Below are 22,737 nucleotides of genomic sequence, written 5' to 3'. Positions count from 1 at the left end.
AGAGGAATTGCCTTACCAGACATCAGAGGATATTATAAAGCTGTTATGAAGTAAATATTATATTGGTATGAGAATGAGAAATAGATCACTGAAAGAGAAAAGAGGATCTGGAAGTCTTGGATATGAGAATGTAATATACATCATATATCAAATGTGGGAGTTCAAGGTAGTGGGAAAATAGTAAATTATTTCAAAAGCAATACTGGCTATTCACCTGAAATAAAGTAAAATTAAATCCCTGTTTTACACCATAAACAAAAATACATTCCCCAGAGAGTAAAGTCTTAACTATAGACAACAAAACAAGACAAATTATTGTGGAGGCTTCATGTATAATCCAAGGACAAGGAAGCCTTAACAATACTGGAAAACACAAGAGGCCATAAAAGAAAGATACAGTTGACCATATGGTAAATGTGGCATGATCCCATAATATACACAGTTATTATCTGTCAATTAAAATAAAATAAAATAACTACCCCCCAAACATGTAGAGTATTAAATATTCTAAGCAAATTCAAAACGTAAATGATAGATTTGGAAAAACTACTTGTAACCGAAACTGCAAAAAATGTACTTATATCATATAGAAAGAGACCTTATAATTTGTCAACTCAATAGAAAAATGATGAAGGAATAAGAAAAGCAATTTATAGAAGCACAAAAGCAGAGTCAACAAATGTACAAAAAGATGCTTGAATTTACCATCGTTAGGGAAATGCAAATTAAAGTACTAATGAGACATCAGATCATGCCTATCAGGCCTGCCAAAATTAAAGACAACTACAACATATATTACAAAGTTGAAATGTAAATTGTACAGCGTTTTGGGGAAGTAACATGGCAGTATCTATTAAAATTTGAAATATACATACTCCGAAGAATAAGCAAACTGTGGTATACGCACACAACAGACCACTCAGCAATCAAAAGGAAAGAACTGTGCTACACTCAACAGCATGGTTCACTCTCAAAAACATACTGACAAAATAATCCAGATACAAAAGATTCCAGACTGTATGATTCCATTTATATCAAATTCTGGAAGGAATACTATCTACAGTATTAGAATATATGTATCAGTATGTTTAAATATAGCATTATTCAGGGTGGCAAAAAAGTGGGGAAAAGTGAATCCTCATTAGTACAAAATGGGAAAATGCATCATGGTAGTGCACCTCTAGACTAGCATACTGCCAAGGAAAAAGCAAAGAATAGAGCTACACTGGTTGGCTTGGAGGGATTTCTATACGGTATGATTTATAAGTGAGTACAGAAAAACATTTATGATATAATCCATTTTGTGAAACAACGATCCCAACCTCCATATCAAAATGTGTACAAATGTATATGCATGTGTGTTTTGTGGTCTGAAAATACGGAAAATACACATCAGGCATGTTAGCATGAGTTACACAGGCAGGGGAGGGAAGGAAAAGAGGAGGAAAGGGGCATTGAGCTAGAAGACCGAGCTAAAAACAACAGTATGTCTGATATGATTACATGTGCACATTTATATAATTAAAATTTATATTTATAGAGGATTACTCAAGTAAATGCTGTCAATCTTGTAGATATTTTAAATTTGGATTAAACTAGAACTTCAGAGCTCTGTAATTGGACTACATCATCTTGGTCCTTCTTTATTTTTACTGAATTGAACTTCAGCCCTCTCTATTTTACGGAGAAGAAACTAAAGCAGTAAAGCTTAATTGACTTCCCCAAATGAACACAGCTAGGAATTGGCCCACCATGGATCTGAATTCGGGTAGTCTAACTCCACAAACCACACACAACCCTGGCCATTTGCTACAATGCCCTCTGAGGCTCTAGCAGAAATGAGTGAGGCAAAATGTAAGGGGGTGCCAAGAGACTCAGAAAGCAAAAGAAACAGCATTTTAAAAGTAATAAAATTAATGTTAAAAACATCCACATTGAACAAAATCATCAAAATCGTTAATGTAATTCCAGCTGCCTTGGAACCTTGTCTTTACTAACTTTTGATCTGTTTCTCATTATGGCTTTTTTTTTTGGCATTAATTTTTATTTCAAAAAATACTGCATTAAAATATTATTTATCTCCATTTCTGAATTTTTTAGTGTCCCTTAAATGTGCCGGACCTGCCTGTCTCTACCATTTGGCCACCAAGTGACACTAAACAAAACCTGTGCATCTCAAAGGCTGTTTCTTCTAAAGTGGGAATGATAAGAGTTTCCCTGCCCACCGTGCCCACAGGACTAGGGTGAGAAACTAAGAAGATATGAATACAAAATTCGAGTGCAACAGGCATATTCTTGCTACTGGAGTTGCTCATGAATGGATAAGCAAGTTGAATCCCCAGACCTGGTCGTGCTCCTGCGCGCTTGGCGTGCCCACACCCATAGCTGGAAAATCGCCTGGAACCTAACGTTTGTTTGAATGGCAGCCACAGGAGCCTTCACCCATCATGCACCCCTCTCAGCCGTTCTGAGCATGTGGTGAGAGAATGGATCTCTTAAGCTAGAGCAGTGCTTCTCTAACTTAATTGCGACACAGATTCCTCCAGGGATCTTGTTAAAAACCACATCAGTCAGTCCAGTGTGGGGTGCAAGGGTCTGCATTTCTAACAAGCCCCAGGTGACGTTGAGGTTACTGGTCCACAAACCACAGTGCTTTGAGGACTGAGGAGCCAGGCTAGACATTTGGTGAGCTCAGAAGGACTGTGAAATGTCCCCAAATAATGATAGCCCTCTACTCGCCAGGCACAGTTGCGCACAATCCTTAAAAGAGTCCTGGGAGATGGGTTCTTTTATGATGAAGCCCCCCAACCAAAGACCACCAAGAACACACTTCTAGTCACGCCAGGGTAGATTAATTCAGCTTGCTGCAGCAAGTGAGGACACACGCCAGGGAACTGCAGGAGGGCATGGGAGGGGTTGTTACGGGGTTGGGGCTCGTGCTGGGAGAGTCTAAGGAGGGATCAAGGAATGAGTGGACAGTTTTAGACTGAGTGCAATTCAAGAGCAAGGGCGATTTGACGACCGGGGTTATCTTGGTCATTTGTCCAGGAGGGTGGAAGATTAAAGTGAGCTAAGATTGCCGTGAAGAGAGAAGCAATAGTCAAGCTAGTCAGAAGAGGGGGGAGTTTATGTTTGTGATTGCAGAGTGCCCATCTCTCTGTTTCATGGCGCTCTGGGTTGCTGGTTTGTTCTCACAAGGTCGTGGAGATTATTGTTTTTATTATGTGAGTGATGGTTATGTTCCCCTAGGAACATCACAGCTAGTACTGTCTTTTGACCTGAGCAAGCTGGGACCCTGTGCCTCTCTGGGCTCCTCACATTGGAGCAACTTCCTGGAATTTTCTAGATCCCTCCTCGCTGCCTGAGACTGGCCAGAGCTGAGAGTGCCATCACTCCGGGGTGCCCTGAGTCCCGACTGAAACTCCCATTTCTCCCATTCAGAGTGCTCTCTGAATTTCTATTAGGTTGTTGAAAAAGTAATCACGGTTCTTGTTATTACTTTCAATGGCAAAAGCCACAATTCCTTTTGTACCAACGAATACCTGAGCATTGGGGTCACCGGATGCCCTGAGGACTTCACACCCATGTGATCCCCCATGGCCCTGTGTCTGGACACCTCATCCAGGAGGGCAGCCTGGTGAGTGGCTTGAGCTGCCAGAATGGTCCTGCCATGCTTCAGAGAAACCCGAACTGTTCATACAGATGGGCCCACACGAAAGTTATTTGCCTGGGGCCTGGACATCCAACAGCTGGACCCCATTCCAACCTAGCTGGCAGTTGCTGGAACAATTTTCTTGAATATTATCATCCTCATTATATAGAAGAGGAAACTGAGGTCCCCAGAGGTGAAGCAACTCCCCTGGCATTCAACAGCAGAGAAGTGGTGAAGCAGGGATTCCCACTGCTCTTACCCGCTGCGGTCCCTGCCACGCCTCGCTCACTCCAGAGCACCTCGGAGGGCTTCAGACCCCTCGCGTTTGTGCTCCATCTACTGCTGACGCTTCCAACACTGTGCCTAGTTTTCAAACTGTTTAAATTTTTTTGTTGTTGTTCCTGTGTAGTACTTGGAACTCTCCATGCGTCTCCCATGTTTTGCTCTTCCCCTCCTTCCTCTTCCTGACTCTGTCTTCTCTGGATTGCTTCTGATTAGGTGCCTCCCATGCTCCTTCTGAACCCAGAGCCAGATCTGTCACAGGACAAAGGAACACTTCAAAGTGTAAACTTTGGCTTTATGTGAACCCCAGAGACTGTGAACAACGAAGAATGTTCTCTCAAATGGCAGGAGGACTATCCAGATTGCTGGGGGTGGTGCTGATGTGAGCTGCGAGGAGGAGGCGCTGGGTGTGTGGGCAGAAATGTGAAATGTGTTAAGGCTTCTATTATGGGGTCAGCCCACCTAGTGTGGTCACCCTCCCCTCTGCCGATTTCAAGAGCTGGAAACAGAGGGAAGTTAAGCCATGACTAAGAAGCCTGGCGTCCTTTCAATGGAGAAAGGTAGCCCTGTCGCTTCAGTGAGATGAGGCCTGTTTCTTGCTGCTGGAGAAGGTTCCAGAACACGAAAGAAGGCATGTCTCTGTGAGTCCAGCGGTCAGCTCACCCTAGAGGCAGTGTCTATAATGGGAGGAGCCTGGGCTTTGGGGTCCACTGACCTGGGCTGGAATCTCAGCTGTGTCAGTTTATTAGCTGTGCAGCCTTGAGAAAGCTACGTAAGCCCTCCGTGCCTCAGTTTCCTCATCTGAAGAGTGGAGATGATAATGTTTTTCTCAAAGGGTGGTTGTGAGAATTGAGTAAGAGGGTGTCAGTGACTGGCACTTTGTGGCTATTGTTATCATTTTTGTAATGTTAGACCGTCTTAGCAAGGACAGTCTGAATTTGTAGGCCGGGTCTCTGGGTGTCACATCAAAGACCTAAGGAAATCTCTCTCATATATACATAGTTTTTTAAAAATCAGTTGCAAATTTATTATCTATCAGTATATCCAGGTCTTTTGCACTCACTACATTTTCAGCCTGTATCATACCTGCAGGTAATAAAGTTCAAAAGCACTGCAGCTTGTTATGTAATAGAGCATCTTTCATTTATCCAGAAACTCCCACGCTCCACAGTTCAATGTCAAATCAGTCCAAGTTCATTCTATTCATAACCTTCATAACTTCCTAGAAGACACTTGAATATCTTCTTTTTCTCCTTTAATATGTTATTTATCTCTCACCAAAGTTTTCCAGTAGTTAAAACAAAAGTCTTAAAATAGAGCTTCAAGACTATTCCAGGCCTGAGCACAGCATACAATTCATTTTTTAACCTCAGCATTTCTGAAGGCCAAGAGATCTGCTGTAGCAGCAGCCGCAGTGGAGGAGGCTTAGATAGCAGCCCCCATTTTGGGGTCAGTTTTATCAGGTTTGAATTACGTCTCTACTGCTTAACAGTTAGCTGTGTGACTATGTCTCACGTTAGGTGGCAATGACATTAGTATTGGGCACAGAGGCTGGTGGTAGTCATTGGATGTGTTTGGGCAAGTGCTCGGCAGGGCAACAAAGGGCAAGTGGCCAGGAACAGGAGCTGTGGGAGCTCTCGGTGCTGTCTTCAGCAGCCAGTCCACCTGAGAACAAGACCTCGCCCCTTTTGATTCAACTACAGCCAACTGCCTCTTTCCTGACTTTCTGACCTCTGCACGTTATTCATTTTGCATAATATTATTGCCCATATCTGTTCCTAAAAATGTTGCTTTTATCATGTTGTCCTCAAAAAAAGCATGCAAAATTCCCTCTTGCTGTGTCTTGTTTTTAGAGTCCTGCATGCGACAGCCTCCCTTCCTTCTTTGCCTCTCCATCCCTCTACCTCTCTTCAAACCTTCTGCAAATGTCTGGAGATGGCCACGGGACTGTGACCCAGCCTGGAGACCTAGGGAGCTCTCAGTCTTGGTGAGCAACGCATGTGGCCCCAGAATCCCCCGGGGGAGAAGCATTTCCCCCCAGAAAAGCTGGGATCTGAACCATGGAGATTGCCTGCGCCCAGGAGTTCCTAGTGCGAACGGGGGTCTCGTTGGGCAGTAGTGAAGTCAGAATCGCTGAGAATCCCTGGGAAGGAAGGACAGAATAAACAGAGAAGACAATGCAGGACACAGCATCTGAGAGCAAAGAAGTCTGGAGAAGCTGGAGCCTGGAATGCAAGTGAGGCAGTGGGAGGAGTTGCCAGTCCATCCAGCTGAGGCCAACAGATGCAGGGCTCCCCAGGCCGGGCCCAGGGCTTTGGTTACTATCTTGTAGGCAGTGGGAGGTTATTGAACCTTTTTAAGCAAGGATGTAATATCATGTAATTTCCAAAGAAATGATCAGTTTAATGGTTGTAAAAGGATTTCATGGTTATCACAGAGAATTGGAAAAAATATAGAAAACAATGAGAAAATAAAAATCCTAGGGCCCACAGTTAAACGTTATTGTACAACAATACGATAATGATAAACATGATCGATAACATTGTTGTATTCTTATTATCTCTCTCCCCCCCACATCGTAGCTACTGTGTGATGGGCGCTGATTATGTGCCAGGGTCTGTTACAAGGGCTTGCTTTGTTTAATCCTCACAACACCACTGTGCTGTAAGTCAAATGCTGATTCCCATTTTCAGATGAGGAAATGTTCAAAGCCTGGGTCACATATTTGGAAGCAGCAGCGTAGGGATCTAGGCCCAGACAATCAGGCTCCAACACCTGTATTCTGAATCCCTGGGCCACACTGCTGCTTGGGGTCACACAGCATAGAATCAATATACACGTGCATCAGTAAATGGCCAGTTTTGTTTAAGATAGAGTTTGGCATCCTAATATTCTGAACTGGGTTGTCAAAAGAGAATTTTGGTAAGAGCAGGAAGGAGCTTGTGTTGGTGGGGAGTGGTTTACAGGGAGGAGGTAGGAGGGACAAGCGTGGTAGCCACAGCAATGGTGCAGAGAAGAGAGGTCTAAAGGAGAAATTCCAGTGGTCCAGAGGAGAGAGGGTAGATGAGTAAGTGTAGAGAATGAGAGTGTGACTGAGTGCAGTGGCACATGCCTATAATCCGCACTTAGGGAGGCTGAGGTGTGAGGATTGCTTGAGCCCAGGAGTTCGAGACCAGTCTGGAAAACATAGTGAGACCTCATCCTTACAAAATATTTAAAAATGATCTATGCATGATGCTGCCCACCTGTAGTCCCAGGTACTGGTGGGGCAGGTGGTGGGGGACCTGAGGTTCCCGGGAGCTGAACCTAGGAGATTCAGGCTGCAGTGAGCTGTGATGGTGCCACTGCATTCCAGCCTGGGTGACAGAGTGAGACCCTGTCTCTGAAAAACAAACATACAAAAAGGAATGAGAGTGAGAGGGGATGGGGCGTGGAAGTAGGAATGACCTTGATGAGTCTGTGTGTGAGCAAATGCATATGCACCATGATGCATCTACACACACACGTGTCTATGTGAGTACAGGAAGGATTGAGGGAAAGGAAGGAATCAGGAAAATCATGGGGATTCTGTACTGAGCACCAGAGCACTTATAGGAGGCAGAAATGTTCAGGACAGGAGGAAGGTGATGAGTTTACTTTGGGACCTTACCTTATGAGTGTGTGTGCTGTCTGTCAGGAGGGGGTGTGCACTGGGCAGGTAGACACACGCAGGTAGAAAAACAGAATGGAGGCAGCTGCACTGGTTTGTTCTAAAGTCAAGGAACATGAGGTTCCCTGGGAAGAGTGGTCAAAATAGAAAGAGGAGGCATCTGCGGAGGAAGCTTGGGGACACAGAGAGGAAAAGGATGGCAGAGTTGGATGGTATTGTGGAATCTAGATCTGAAAGAGCAGCCAAGATCCCAGAAGCAGGGTGGATAGGAACAGGAAAGGGGGCTGAATTTGCGGTTCTCCTCCCCAGACTCCTGTTTCTGCCAGACTGATTTCTTACTTGCCTTTTAAAATCGTTTTTACCTGCAGTTCATCTCACTGTCTCAGCCTGGCTTGCTGTGTATGTATGTAAGGCCTGTTTATACCCTCACCTCCTCCAGGAAGCCTTCCCAACCCACTGGCCGCTGGGCCTTGTACTTTGTTCAAGTTCCCTACCCCACTGTCATTTACCACATTTCCCCCAAGATTCCAAGTATCTGGGGGCAGAGCCTTTGCCTTCCTTGTAACCCCACGGTGCCTGAGAACCAGGTGCTGATTAATTGGTTGCTTGTAACCCACAGCATAGAGTGTAATATTTTACTTGTATAGTTTGGATTTTTAAAAATATTCTTTCTCGAGACACCAGAAGCTCCTCTGCCCTTTTTAGCTCAGACACAGCTTTGTGACTGCTTCCCATGGCATATTCTTTCCTGTTGGGCTAGCATTTTGCTACTCTTCACAGGCAGCCCAAGAGTGAAGTTTCACCTTCTGTTCAGTTTCCTTTTTTCATTTCCCCACTGGTCTCCATCGCAGTAAGCCTCCCACCCCTCTTATCCCCAAGTTGTGACAACCCCCCATCCTAGAACCCCTGGCACAGTCCTTCTGGCGTGCCGTATTTGCCAAGCTGTTTAACTCTTTGTAGGTGTTCATTGATCTGATGGGGTTGGGTGGGCAGAGCCTGTTCCATGCCCCTTCTCTAGGCACAAAATCAGTGCCTAAAGTAACATTTCAACCAGCCTTCTAGACAACTCTAATGGCAGGTATCAGATCTCGAGATGAGCTTCACCATTTCACCTTGAGTTCCTTCAAGACTCAGGTTCCATTTAGCGCCAGAAGGAATCCTCACTCATATACGCATGCATATGTGTACATATATATGCATAAGTATATTTATATGATGAGGACCAGTAATAAATACTGACAATGGCATTGATGACAATTACTACCATGTTCTGAGTACTTACTATATGCCGGGCACTATGCAAAGTGCTCCCTAGATGTCCGCTCTATTTAATCCCCTCTTCCCTGCCTGACACTTTTCCATGCCCTATGGAATCGGGCTTGATCTTAAATCACTGCAATGCAGGTTGGGTTTTTTTTGGCTTTCTTTGTGGGGATGTGACAGAGTAGACCCAGGAACTCTTTGTAATCAGTGCAGGAGCTTTGGAGGAAATCCACAGCAGTGGAAGTGAATGTCCTAATCCTGCTTCGTCTCTATGTCTTATCGTCTCTCCTCAGAGAGAGTGACCACGGCCTTGGATGCAATATATCAACTTGCGGAAGCAATGACATTTGTCCTCTCCCAGAAATCGGTGTCTCTCGGGCATGTCCTGTGAAAATATTCCACTAAATAAGCAATGATTGATGGGGTTCTAATTAAAAAGAGAATACAAAAGTTTAGCAGAGAAAATTTCCTGAGAAAGAATAAACCAGCTTCCCAATTTTGATTTTTAGTCCTGCTTAGGGCTATTACCATTCAGTTGGAAAGTGGTAGGAAACCAACAGTGTTGATGTTGAAAAATACAAACTAGAGCACTAACTAATCTCTATTTCCCTAAGTCATTCAAAAAAACTGTTAAGGAGGTAAAAAAGGGAACTTCACTGAGAAATATGTTGGATTCAGTGAGAGGCAGAGATTACATTTGGCGTTTGAGGTCAGTTAAGTAGCGTGAAACACTGAAAGACTGCAGAAGTTGCGATCCCAAGAGAAGTTAAAAATAAAACCTTTTAGAGCATGTTCCATCCTATGTTTTGTAATGCTGTCCCATTTTGAAAAGGCGTAAGAATGCATTAAATGAACACACTAGAAGGAAATGTAATTTCAAAAGTACAACCTGCGGGGAGGGGAGGAGGGCGGAAGGTGTGAGAAGCCAGATGGCGGTGGGTGGGGGGGCGTGCGCTGGCGTGAGGGGAGGCAAGAGAAGTGGAAGCAGGAGGCAGGGAGGTTCTGTTTTGTGTTGAAGGATGATGTGTTAGTGAGTTCAGGCTGCCATAACAAAATAGCACAAACTGGGTGGCTTAAACAACAGAAATTTATTTCCCATGGTTCTAGAGGCTGGGATGTCCAAGATCAAGGAGCCGGAGATGCAGATTCTGGCAGGGCTCTCTTTCTGGCTTGCAGACAGTCACCTTCTTGCTGTGCACTCACACAGCTTCTTCTTTGTGTGAAAGCAGAGAGAGACTGAGCTGTCTGGTGTCTCTTCTATAGGAACACTACTATTATTGGATCAGGGCCCTACCCTTACGAACTGGTAATTACTCTTAGTTATGTCCCCAAAGACCCTATCTCTAAATACAGCCACCATGGGGGTGGGGTTTCAACATATGAAATTCTGGGGTACACAAACAGATGGGTTGTTCAACAGATGGTTGTAGGCTACAGGAAGGGGCCAATGGAGAGCGGAAAGACAAGATGTTAGGCGGGACAACAAAGAAAGAGGATTAGTAGAGCCATAGTGGAGACCTGGTGTCAGGAGAGAGGAGTGGACATCTCAATAAATCAGGAGGCAAAATTATCTGATAAGTGGGAATGAGCTTGGAATTTGGGAAGAGTAAAGAGATCAAGAACAGCCTTCGTGGGGAATGAAATAAGAAGTTAGCTGGGTACTGCCAGGCGATATCAAGGGGCCTGCTAAGGTAAGCTCACACGACTGCCACCCACAGATCAGCTTACACATAACCTCTTTATGGAGGTCTCACCTGCTTTAATTTTTTTGCATAGCACTTAATCCTATCTGATTTGTTTCTCATCGCCATTCTCCCGAGAACTTACACTCTGTGAGACCTTGGATTTTTTGCCTTGTATTTCTAAGGCTTAAAGTAGTGCCTAACATAGAAAAAGTCACGTAAATACTGGATGGATTGATGGATGTTGTAATGGCAGCAGGAAGAATTATGTGACAATCCACCAGTGCCACTCAGGGCCCCAGGATCAAAAGTGAGGAAAAAGGAAGGTTATCCAAGACCGACTGTTGGCAAGACAGAAAAGACAGAGAGGTCAAGGTGATGAAAGAATTAAAAGAATTAAGGGTGGCAGTGAGGACACTGTGGAAAGAAGTGTCCACTGAACCCAGGCTGAGTAAGGAGGGAGAGGTGACAAGGAAGACAGGCAGTGGGGGTGAGTAAAGAGGAAACAGGGGTCACAGGCGTAGTGGCTCACACCTTAATCGTGGCATTTCAGGAGGCCAAGCCAGGCAGATCACCTGAGGTCTGAAGTTTGAGACCAGCCTGGTCAAATGGTGAAACCCTGTCTCTACTAAAAATACAAAAACTAGCTGGGTGTGGTGGTGGACATTTGTAATCCCAGCTACTGCGGAGGCTGAGGCAGGAGAATCACTTGAACCTGGGAGGTGGAGGTTGCAGTGAGCTGACATTACACCATTGTACTCCAGCCTGGCAACAAAGTGAGACTCTGTCTAAAAAAAAAGAGAGAGAGAGAGAGGAAGCAGGGAAGGGACTGCAGACTGCTCTGAGGTCGAAAAGCAGGCTTAGTGGGAACACTTGGAGAATAATACACCCTGGTCAACAGAATGCAGAGAGTGGGAGATTGCTGAGCTGCAGAGATGCCAAGTGATACAAACGGCCAACCTGTGTCCATGACAGTGGGTTGCCCACATGAAGCAGAAGTGAGAGGTACTGAAGTTTAGCCCATCAAGGCACTGCAAAATAGGACAGCCTTCCCTAACGTGTGTGTTCCAAGAATAGTAATTCTGAGACTTAAATTGTACTGACAGAATAAAGGGCTCTGTGGTCAAATAACTTTAGAAAATGCAAGTTAGAAAATGGATTCCCCATATTGCCAACTTCCATAAATCTTCAAAATACTTAAAAAGGCTTCAAAAGAGTGTATTATGTTTCCCAGACTTATTTAACTGATGAATCCTTTTTTTATTTTTTAGAGATAGGGTCTCACTGATGCCTGGAGTGAGACCCCATCTTAAAAAATATAAAGTGCAGTGGTGTGATCATAGCTCACAGCAGCCTCAAATTTCCAGTCTCAAGTGATCATCCTGGCTCAGCCTCCTGAGTAGCTAGGATTACAGGCACATAAATCCTTTTTTGTTTCTCTTTGAGGCAGGGTCTCGCTCTGTCACCTAGGCTGGAGTGCAGAGCTACAATCATAACTCACTACAGCCTCAACCTCTTGGGCTCAAGCAATCCTCCTCCCTCAGCCTCCAGAGCAGCTTACAAGCGTGCACCACCATGCCTTGTCATTATTATTACTGTAGACATGAGGTCTTCATATGGTGCCCAGGCTGGTCTCAAACTCCTGACTTTAAGCAATCCTCCCACCTTGGCCTCCCAAAGTGCTGGGTTTACAGGAATGAGCTGCCATGCCCAGCTGTGTGAATCCTTTTTTATTTCCCTCCAGGAGCATCTCTAGGGTCTACTATACCCCTAAAACAGAGGTTCTCAAAGTGCGGTCCCTCGGACAGTGGCATCAGCATCCATTGGGAACCTGCTAGAAATGCAAGTTCTCAGGCCTCACCCTAGACCTATCTAATTGAAAACTCTGGGAGTGGAGCCAGGAATCTGTTTTAACAAGCTCTGCAGACAATTCTGTTGTATACTAAACTTTAAGAATGACTGAGCTAGAAAATACTTTGGGAAGGCTGGTTCATATTCATATTTGGAAATGACTATTTGGTAAGGGGTTGGATAAATCTTTCATATTAATGCTGAAGTCATATAGTAAGACTTCAGAAGTTGAAATGAAGAAGAAAAATGTGAGTCCAATAGTAATATGCAAATTAAGATTGCAATATTTAATACTAGCCTAATTAATACATCACATCAATATATTAACAAAATGATATTGGATTGACTATTCCTTTGGATTTTTCATGCTGTTACATCCCTCTGTTAGCATGGATCAAGAGCTGACTCCTTTCCAATATACTTTGTCAAGTTGTTAGGAGGAGCAGGAGGGAGAAAGAAAGAGAAACGGATTTGAAATGTATTTCCCTTCTTTTCTTTTTCTCCATCCTTTGACAGAGGCACCAAAAAAGTAATTATGAGGCCAAAAATAGACAACAGTAAAAAGCAAAGAGAGAAGACAGATCATATGTAAGCTATATCATCAGTTCTTGAATAACCAAACGTATCAGAAGATATAATTTTCAGGTGTTAAAAATGTATCTGTCATGCTCCTTAGCAGAATAATTTGGAGATGTTCTTACCAGACATTTATAGTTTGCAGAATAGCTGTCAAAAATAACTCAGCTATATGAACACTTCAACTGTACAATGAAAAAAAAAAAGTGTGACTCTAAAAGGAATCTGGGTGCATGTTTTCAAAAGTAAAATTTGAATCTCAGCCTAAAATCTAAAATGCATTTTGACTCAGAATTTTTTTAAGAGGGAAAAAGAAAGAAGACCCCTTGAACAATTATGCATAGCTAAAATTTTGAGCTTTTTAAATGATTTGAACTTCAGCTAGAAACATTCTGTTTCTAATGCATTTAGACATAAAGACATCAGAAGTGAAAGAATAGCATGTGCAAAGATTTGCATGAACACAAAGGTTTAATGGGAAGAAAAAAAATATAAGAAATGCCCCTGATTTCTTAAGGTGGAAGTGTGCAGAATTTCCATTGTCTTTCACTCACTCAACCCTGGCTCACCTTGCAGCAATATACATGATCGGTCAGGTGTCTGTGACTCCACTGGTCTTGAACTCCTGTGGCTATTTCTACTAAGTGGGGATGAGCTAGACTGGAGCAGGTCTAGATCAAGATCTGTCTTTCCTATAGAAAACCACCTGCACTTCTTATAGGACTAGTGTGACGCAACCTTTGAATGACTCACTTTTCAGATACTTTGGATCTTTGAAATACAATATTCTCAGCCACTAAGAAAGGTTGAATTCAGCTAGGTGTGGTGGCTCATGCCTGTAATCCCAGCGCTTTGGGAGGCCGCAGCGGGTGGATCATGAGGTCAGGAGTTCAAGACCAGCCTGGCCAAGATAGTGAAACCCTCCCCCACTGTCTACTAAAAATACAAAAATTAGCAGGTGCCTGTAATCCCAGCTACTCAGGAGGCTGAGGCAGGAGAATCACTTGAACCTGGGCAGTGGAGGTTGCAGTGAGCCGAGATCATGCCGCTACACACCAGCCTGGGAGACAGAGTGAGACCCACCTCAAAAAAAAAAAGGCTGAATTCTGAAATTTTGGCCTCACTTTGAGAGTTGTCTCTTCTACCCAAACCTCATTTGTGCAGACTGCACAAAGTAGGGTCCAAAGTCATTAGACTCCAGATCCTAAAACCTGCCTTCCATCCCAGACTTGGAATGGCATTTCTGATAAGGGAGAAACCAAGGTAGTTCATACTGCAGGTGAATTTCTTTGACCATTGTGAGTTCCTGGAACTCACGGGCAAAGGAGCTGGCCCTCATAGGTGATGGCCATTTAACAAATCACCTAGATCTTTTTTTTTTTTTTGAGACAGAGTCTTATTGCTCTGTCGCACAGGCTGGAGTGCAGTGGCATAATCTCGGCTCACTGCAACCTCTGCCTCCCAGGTTCAAGTCGTGCACCACCATACCTGAATAATTTTTTTGTATTTTTAGTAGAGACAGGGTTTCACCATGTTGGCCAGGCTGGTCTCAAACTCCTAACCTCAAGTGATTCACCCACCTCGGCCTCCCAAAGTGATGAGATTCCAGGCATGAGCCACTGGGCCAGGCTCTAAGTCACCTAGATCTTACCTCTTCATCAAATAATGATGGTGACTCTTAGCAGGAGAAAGCAGTGCTATAAAGGGGAGTGGGGCCAAACCGAATCTCAGCAGGCCATTTACCATTTCCGGAAATGGCTGTGAGGCTGTAAATACCCAAGGGCCCCTGATGAAAATTTTAAAGAGCAAGACAATTTTAAAAATGTTTACATACCTTGTCATGTGCAATGGGAGCATAAGCCCCATATATTCTCACTGAGGATTTCTCTTACTGCTAAGTCAGTTACAGGGGGAGTTACAGAGGGACCCATCCTATAGCACTTAAATAAATGACAGTCTTGTCATTAGTTTACCTGTATCCAAGTGTAAATTGGAGCAGAAGTATTTACACCTCTTTGGAATTACTTTATTGTGTTTCCTACTGAGTGGGCACAGAGTAAATATTTTTTCCTCATTTGTTAAGATGAGGAAGGTAATCATTCCTACCTTTATAGTGAACGTGAAAATGCAAGAGGAGTTAAAATATGTAACATTCCTAGCATACGGAACGTGCTTAATAATTATTAGTCTTAGTAATTACTAATCAGTATTAGTAAGAGGCAGCCGCACCTAGAAACTAAGAGCAAAGACTGGAAGCTCGAATGCACAGTTCCACTCCTGGCTCGACCACTCATCATATGTGACCCTGGGGAAGTTACTTTATCTCTCTGCACTTCCATCTCCTCATCTAAAACATGGGGGTGCCAATAATATCACCCTCTTAGGTGATGGATGAGGATTCCACAAGTAATATCTTGCAAAGCCCTTGAAAAACAGTCCGGCACTTAAAGCATTGTATTGGTATTACATATTCAGTTCTTACGACAACCCTCTAAGGTGGTTTTCCTCACCTACATTGTATAAATAATGAAACCAAAGCTTTGGGGTCACACAATTAACAGTGGGTCTCTATTTCTAAGCAACCAGAAGACCAAGTCATTTCACGACCACACATGAGAGGGTTTCACATGAGTCTTCAGCAGCACAGGACACTGTTCCATTCCCTGGCAGCACGTGACTGCCTAAGACTGAGTTATTATCTTTACTAGTATTCCTGATCACTTCTGGCATCAAGTGCTCTCAATCCAGAGCCTGGTAGACGCTGGAGGTGGACAGCACTTTCTTCTGTTGATTTGATTAAGTAAACAGGAAAGCAGGCCTTTTATGGTTCATATCTCTGGGAAACTGGCAGTAAGTGGATTGCACCAGATAACAAGGTCTGTTTTCTTTCTCCTCCTGCCCACAGCCCAGGAAGAAACAGGCGGCTCGGAGGTGTTGATCCTTCCAGCTGTCCCCGTTGAGCCTCGGTTGTTTCGGTGAAGGAACAAAGGCCGTTTTTTTTTTTTTTTTTTTTTTTTTTTTTTTTTTTTTTTTTTTTTTTTTTTTTTTTTTTTTTTTTTTTTTTAAAGAGGGTTTTTTTTTTGGTTTTGTGTTTTGTTTTGTTTTGTTTCTGAGACAGAGGCTTGTTCTGTCGCCCAGGCTGAAGTGCAGTGGCACGCGCTCAGCTCACTGCAACCTCCGCCTCCCGGGTTCAAGCGATTCTCCTGCCCCAGCCTCCCGGGTAGCTGGGACTACAGGCACACGCCACCACGCCCGGCTAATTTTTTTGTATTTTAGTAGGGACAGGGTTTCACCATGTTGGCCAGGATGGTGTCGATCTCCAGACCTCATGATCCGCCCACCTCGACCTCCCAAAGTGCTGGGAAAAGGCAGCTTTTTAAAGCTGGCTGGGCTTCGCTTTTCCAGGAGAGACAGGCAATGGTGAGAAACTAACAGCAAGACCAGAGGCGATTCCAAGTTTATTTGCCAATGTGTGTCACTGCCATCTGCTGGATGGAATGGGTATCAGACCGGGTCCCGTGTTTCTTTGCAGTGTTAAAACGCAAATTCAGTGATTCCAATTGTGGGGGTTCAGAACCTAGCGGTGTATTTGCATCATTTCATAGCATAAGTGTCTGCAGATTTCGGAAATCCCATGACAAATGCGCACAGGAGGACCTCCACGTGAGTAATCAAAAGGCAAAACAGGACCATCTTTGAGGCAACATCCTACTTAGCATCAATGCTTCCCCAGATCAAATTTGATCTGTTCCCAAATGATTGATCTAATTGGTTAGGAAAAGCCCATAACCGAAGTGGAGTTTGCAGTGAGCTGAGATTGCGCCACTGCACTCCAACCTGGGCGACAGAGCGAGACTCCGTCTCAAAAAAAAAAAAAAAAAGAAAGAAAGAAAAAAGAAAAAAGAAAAAGCCCATAACCAGCAGGTGAGGGCATCTGGCAGAACTTGGGTCCTCTTGTCAATGGCAAAAAGTACTTACAGGGAAGTGAAATCAACATTTGGCTTTATTCTTGTGTTCTCTGAAATTATGTGTTTATGTATTCAACAGTTATTTATTGAGAACTTATCCCGTGTGCCAGGCACTGTATTAAGGAACTGAGAAAGCAAAGGTGAATAAACACAGTCCCTACTCTTAATAATATATGGATATTTTCTGAGTGCTTATTTTGTGGTAGGCATATCCATCCCGTTACATCTCATTTTATTCTCTGAACAACTCTAGGACTATTATTATCTCCTTTGCAATGATCTCATATTATTGTCTCATTTGTAGTTCAGAAAACTGAAGCTTAGAGAGATTCAGTAATTACCAAGAAAATACAGCACAGACTCCAGAGATGGAGTGGGATTTGCATATGGGGTGGTGGGAGTGGATGGGTAGGATAGAGAAGGATCAGTACCACTGGACCAGTGTGGTAGCTTTTTCTCCCCCTCACATAGAAAGTCTGAGTCTTTTGTTTTATACACATTTTCTGTTCCATTAGCTACAAATTTCCAGCAAAGTGAAAGTGCTACAAAAACAAGTAAGTGATGATAGCAGTAGATGCTTTGGAAAGATTTATCAGGAGGAATATCCCTTCCTCTAGCCAGCCTTTGAAATCTATCTCGTTAACATTCTCTTCAGTTCATAACTCTTCTTCTTAATAGCAGCATTGGTGTCGGCAGCAAGGGCTGAATTGTCAGTTCCCATTGGATAGTAAACAAATCCCTATTTTGGTCAGCATGACAGAGTACATTGCTCAGCAAGAGATAGAGACCAATTCACACATTCTGATCACAACAATCTCTCGCAACAATCTCACGCTGTTTTGTTTTGTTTTGTTTTTTTCTTTCTCTCTTGGCATAACAGTAGGGTGCTGGTGTGGTAGAGAGATACAGAGGTGAGGACGAAGAGAGAACAGGAGGAATGGAAGCTGGTGGCAGAACAAGCAAGCCCTCTGCCAAGTGCCCTTGAAAAAGGCTTAAATAGTATGTCCCGGACAGAAAGGACTAAGGGTGTAGATGAGAAAGCAGAATGGCTAACGGGGGCTAATGACGGGGTTTTGTAGTCAGCCAGCTGAGTTAGAATCCCTGCTCTGCCACTAGCCTAGTCTTTGACTTCAGGCAAGGCACATAACCTTTCTAATCCTCCAGGCAAGAGGAGATACAACTGGGGTTAGGGTAGGGGGAACACTGATGGAAGAGTCAGATCCATTTAGAAGGGAAAGTTGGCTGGGTGCGGTGGCTCACACCTGTAATCCCAGCATTTTGGGAGGCCAAGGTGGGTGGATCACTTGAGGTCAGGAGTTTGAGACCGCCTTGGCCAACATGGTGAAACCCCACCTCTACTAAGAATATAAAAATTAGCCAGGCATGGTGGCAGACACCTGTAGTCCCAGTTACTTGGGAGTCTGAGACAGAAGAATCACCGCAGAGGTTGCAGTGAGCCGAGATCGAGCCACTGCACTCCAGCCTGGGTGACAGAGCAAAACTCAGTCTCAAAAAAAAAAAAAAAAAAAAAAAAAGAAAGAAAGAAAGAAAAGAAAAAGAAAGATAGAAAAAAAAGAAGAAGAAGAAGGTAAAGTATACAGAACCTAGTAAAGGGTTGGCCGTAGGCGAACAAGAAGAGAGAAGTGTCAAGTGGACACTGAGGATTCCAGCATATTACCTAGGGTGGGTGCAGAATAAGATGGGTGCAGAATACTACTTGCCTCACAGTCTTGTTTGGAGGGCTCAGGGAGGTAGGTATTCCAGATGGCCTCTGCTACTTCTTCCCTAAATCTTAGCCACGGATGTTACCAGTGCCTGGGGTTTCAGAGGCAGCCAGGATAAGGTGGGACTGATTGTGGACCGAGGGACTGAGACAGCAGGGGCCAGATTTGCGGTGGCTCCTCCACAGAAAGTGCCCTTTGGGGTGGATTGATACTACGTATACACACTTCAGTTGGACATACTCTTATTTTTCCTCTTAACAATCCCAAAAGGCAGGTTAGAGAGATGGCATCGTTCCAATTTTTATAGAGAAATAAGGAATAGGTCAAAATACGGTTGTTTTTCCAACTGGAGTTTGCCCTCAGGGCCATCCACATGAGAACCACCAAGAAAAGTAGCTTATGGAATTGCATTTGTACATCAAACCCCTATGGAGAGAGTGATATTCAAAGTGTTTTCAGTTGAGTGATTTGCATAATTGTATCAGTTATTTGTATGTAAACGGACTTTTAAAAAGCATCCAACCATTCATTTTATCATCATTTGACATGTTTATAATATTTTAACACAATTAATTTGCACTATAAGGCACAGGTTTGTTTCAGAAGACTCAACATAGGCCTACTTTAATGATGAATTCCAACTTAGTCAGACTTGGATAAATGGAACCACATGGTACACTTCATAAAGGAAAAAGGATTTTGGTTAACAGGATAAAAAGAGCAGGCCATTGCGTGCCTGATACACTGTAGGCACTCCAGACCCAATTGCTGAACAAATGGAGGGATTAAAAAATGACTAGATGCTTTGGTTTCCTTTGTGAATGCCGTTACACTGGATATGAATGAGGCTTCTCACTGCTACTTAATCTGGCTATTAGAAATGAAGTGAAAGATACAAAATCCACCCAGGCTTCAGAATTCCCCTGTCTATTCAATTAACATGCCCGAAACCTAGGTGTCCACTTGACACTTCTCTCTTCTTGTTCACCTATGGCCAAACCTTTATTAGGTTCTGTAAACTTTCCCCTCTACATAGATCTCAAACTCTTCCATCAGTGGTTCCCCTACCCTAAACCCAGGTATGTCTTCTCTTGCCTGGATGACTGTAATAACCTTCCAAGAGCTATGCTTCATCCACCTGGGTCCCTCTAACCACTTCCCAGAGTGCCAGCAGAGTTATTCTTTCCAAACACCAATCTGATTATGTCACTGCTGCCCCTCTCCCAATCCTCCCCATTGCTTACTTGTAGGGTGAAGACCAGGTGCCCGTCCCTGCAGTCTGCATCAGTGCTTCCTCCGTCTCTTACTCCAGCCAGTTAAACCTTGAGTTCCTCCCCCTTTGCTAAGCCTCTCCTGGCTTGGTAAAATGCTGTTCCTTCTTCTCTCTCCCTTGAACTTAGTCTCTGTTCTTTCTCTCTTGCCTAGGCCCCTTCATCCTTTAGATCTCAGCGTGTGGCACTTCTGACCCTGGTCCAGGCCGTTTTGGCCCTCTTTAAGTTAATGCTACCAGAATCCATATTCCTTTTCCTTCAAAGCACTCATCTCTGTCAGTTGTTCAATTATTCGATGAATGTCTGCCTCTCTGTCTGGACTATAAGCTCCAGGAGATTGGAGGCTCTGAACGCTTTTTCTCACTATTGTGTCTCCAGCATTTAACACAGTAGTTCTTATACAGCAGGCACAAATATTTGTTCAATGAATGAATGAATGGACCTAATGAACACAGGCTTATTATTCTTAAAGGATAATCTCTCTGTTTTGTTTCTTCAGTTATCTCAAACCAAACTCATTAACAAGCAAAACATTATTTATATCTAGCACGTTTTTATGAATGAAAAGCCAGAGCGAGTTGTGTCTCACTTCTGCATGAGTAAGCTATTAAAATAAGCATACACACTTGCATCCAAAAATTTCATTTTTATTCTCAAGATAGTTCATCCTAAAGATGGAGCAAATAAATGCTCTGTTTGCTTGGGAAATCATAAACTGCAGTCCAAAAGAAGGTTCAGAAATGCAGTTTAATAAACAACTAAATAAAAACGTTGGTGAACTGATGGTTCACAAACATCATTTGAATGACTCAAATGCAATGCAAATGGGAAAAGATCTTAGCTAAAAACATCACATCAGAAGTAGAAAACTATCATTCTGATTCAGAAACATTAAGACAAGAAAGCATTTGTGCAAGCAATTGTTATTGCTAAACGTAGAGCTAAATGGAGGTTTAATTTAAGAAAGTTCTCTGATAAAATACATCTGTCACTAATTACTCTTACATTTAAAAACAAATTGCTTTGGATAAATAATTTGATGCCAAAAGGTCCATAACGCATTATTCAACGCAAATCGAATAATATGCTTTCATCATCGTCTAGTTGAAGTCTTAGTGAAGTTACTTTCCTAGTCCTTAAGTGGTATAATTTGTACAATGATTACTGAAGGCTCCCCCCAAAATAAATATCTCACATCAGAGTGAGCTGAATGGTCAGTAAATCACTATTACTTAAGTAAATATGAACCAAGCTGTTACTGTACACCCCTACTATGCAAGCACTGGCAAAGAATTACAAACACAAAAATCTTACAGCTAGAAGAGAGACCTCTAGTGTGTGTTGGAGAACTTTATACATTGTGCTTCAGGCATAATTAATACAGCAAAATCACTGCAGTCGTTTTGCATACTGTGGTGGGAGATTTTTGCCAAATATCTTTCACACTCAATTCATTTCAAAATTTCTTCCCAGCTAATATGTGGCATTTTTGCCTAATTAGTTACCCTCTTACAAACATAAGCCTAACCCAATGAAGTTTTCTCTGTGATGCAAAGTTTTAAAGTTTCATGGTCACCTTTGCAACCTAATTAGTAAACATTTAACCTACTGTCATCATAACAACTGCTTACAATTCTTTCCATTCAGGCAGCAGCAGAACTCCTGAGTCAAACTGTTGCAGTGTGTTAGTTTTCTGAAAATCAGCCCCTCGTAGTAAGCCAAATGCCACACAAATACAAACACGAGGAATAAATCGGCACACTGCCCATTATCCAGGAGACAAATGGATCCACTGCTATTTTAAAATCACCAAGTAGGCTATTAGTTGCCACAGATTCCCATATATGTAGGTGAATTCCTTGATGTAGAATCAGGTTTAATGAATCATTCTACAGAATCAGCCTCAGCCTTTTAAAATCCTTTATTTTCTCCTTTTCCACATTAAAAACACATTTGAGATATACACAGAAAATGTTTCTCTAAAAAACGCACACATACACACAAAACAGGAGGTCTCTTAAGGAGTCTACTGCTGAGAAGGTAAAAGCATTTTGCTCATTTTTAATTTGCTAAAACAATCCAAGCATGCTCGGTACCCAGAGGGTATTCTCAAATAAACTTGTATCTCTAGCTGCCAGCTTAGTTGATTGAAAACAGAAGGCAAACGTTTCTTAAAGAATATGTTAAACTGTTATGTCTCCCAGTACCACCCAGGATACACACACAGACACACGCACACACAACGCATAGTCAAGGATTTGCTTGAAAGCAGCCAGTTCTATTATCTAAAAGGTAATACATTTGTACCAAATTACTCCTGCCTACTGCGGTGCACCTTTAAGCGACGAAGTCACTGCCACTGGGATCCTGGACAGTTCTCGCGTGCCATTCTCCACGTACAAAGCCAACGGCCCCATTTGCAACTTCGCTAACTTAGTTGGCTTCCGCCCAGCCGAACCCCGAAGCAGTCACTGAAAACGTTCTGATACCAGAAAATCATTTCCACGACAGTGCAAGTGTTCGAAAGCACAAAGGCAGACACTGTCTACCCGCGACAGTTCGCAAGTTGCGGTGGCGGGGCGGCTGTGCGGAGCGCGCGTGCAGGTAAGGGATTCCTGCACCACAGGTCTGCTTTCCTCTTCCTGGATGTTTTGGGGCTCGACCTCACTTTTAACGCGAATTCACCATTACGCGCCCCCCACCCCGTTCTTTCTCCAGGAGACGCGGACTCTGTTTTCCAGCCAGGTCCCTCTTGGGGGCAGGAGAGGAAGCACACTTCACATTTCAGTAAAGAGGGGTGGCGGGAGTGGGTGGGGGGG

The sequence above is a fragment of the Rhinopithecus bieti genome, unplaced genomic scaffold (genome assembly GCF_001698545.2).
Source record: "Rhinopithecus bieti isolate Rb0 unplaced genomic scaffold, ASM169854v2 scaffold_51907, whole genome shotgun sequence".
Lineage (NCBI taxonomy): Eukaryota > Metazoa > Chordata > Mammalia > Primates > Cercopithecidae > Rhinopithecus > Rhinopithecus bieti.
Note: the sequence above shows the minus strand (reverse complement) of the source record.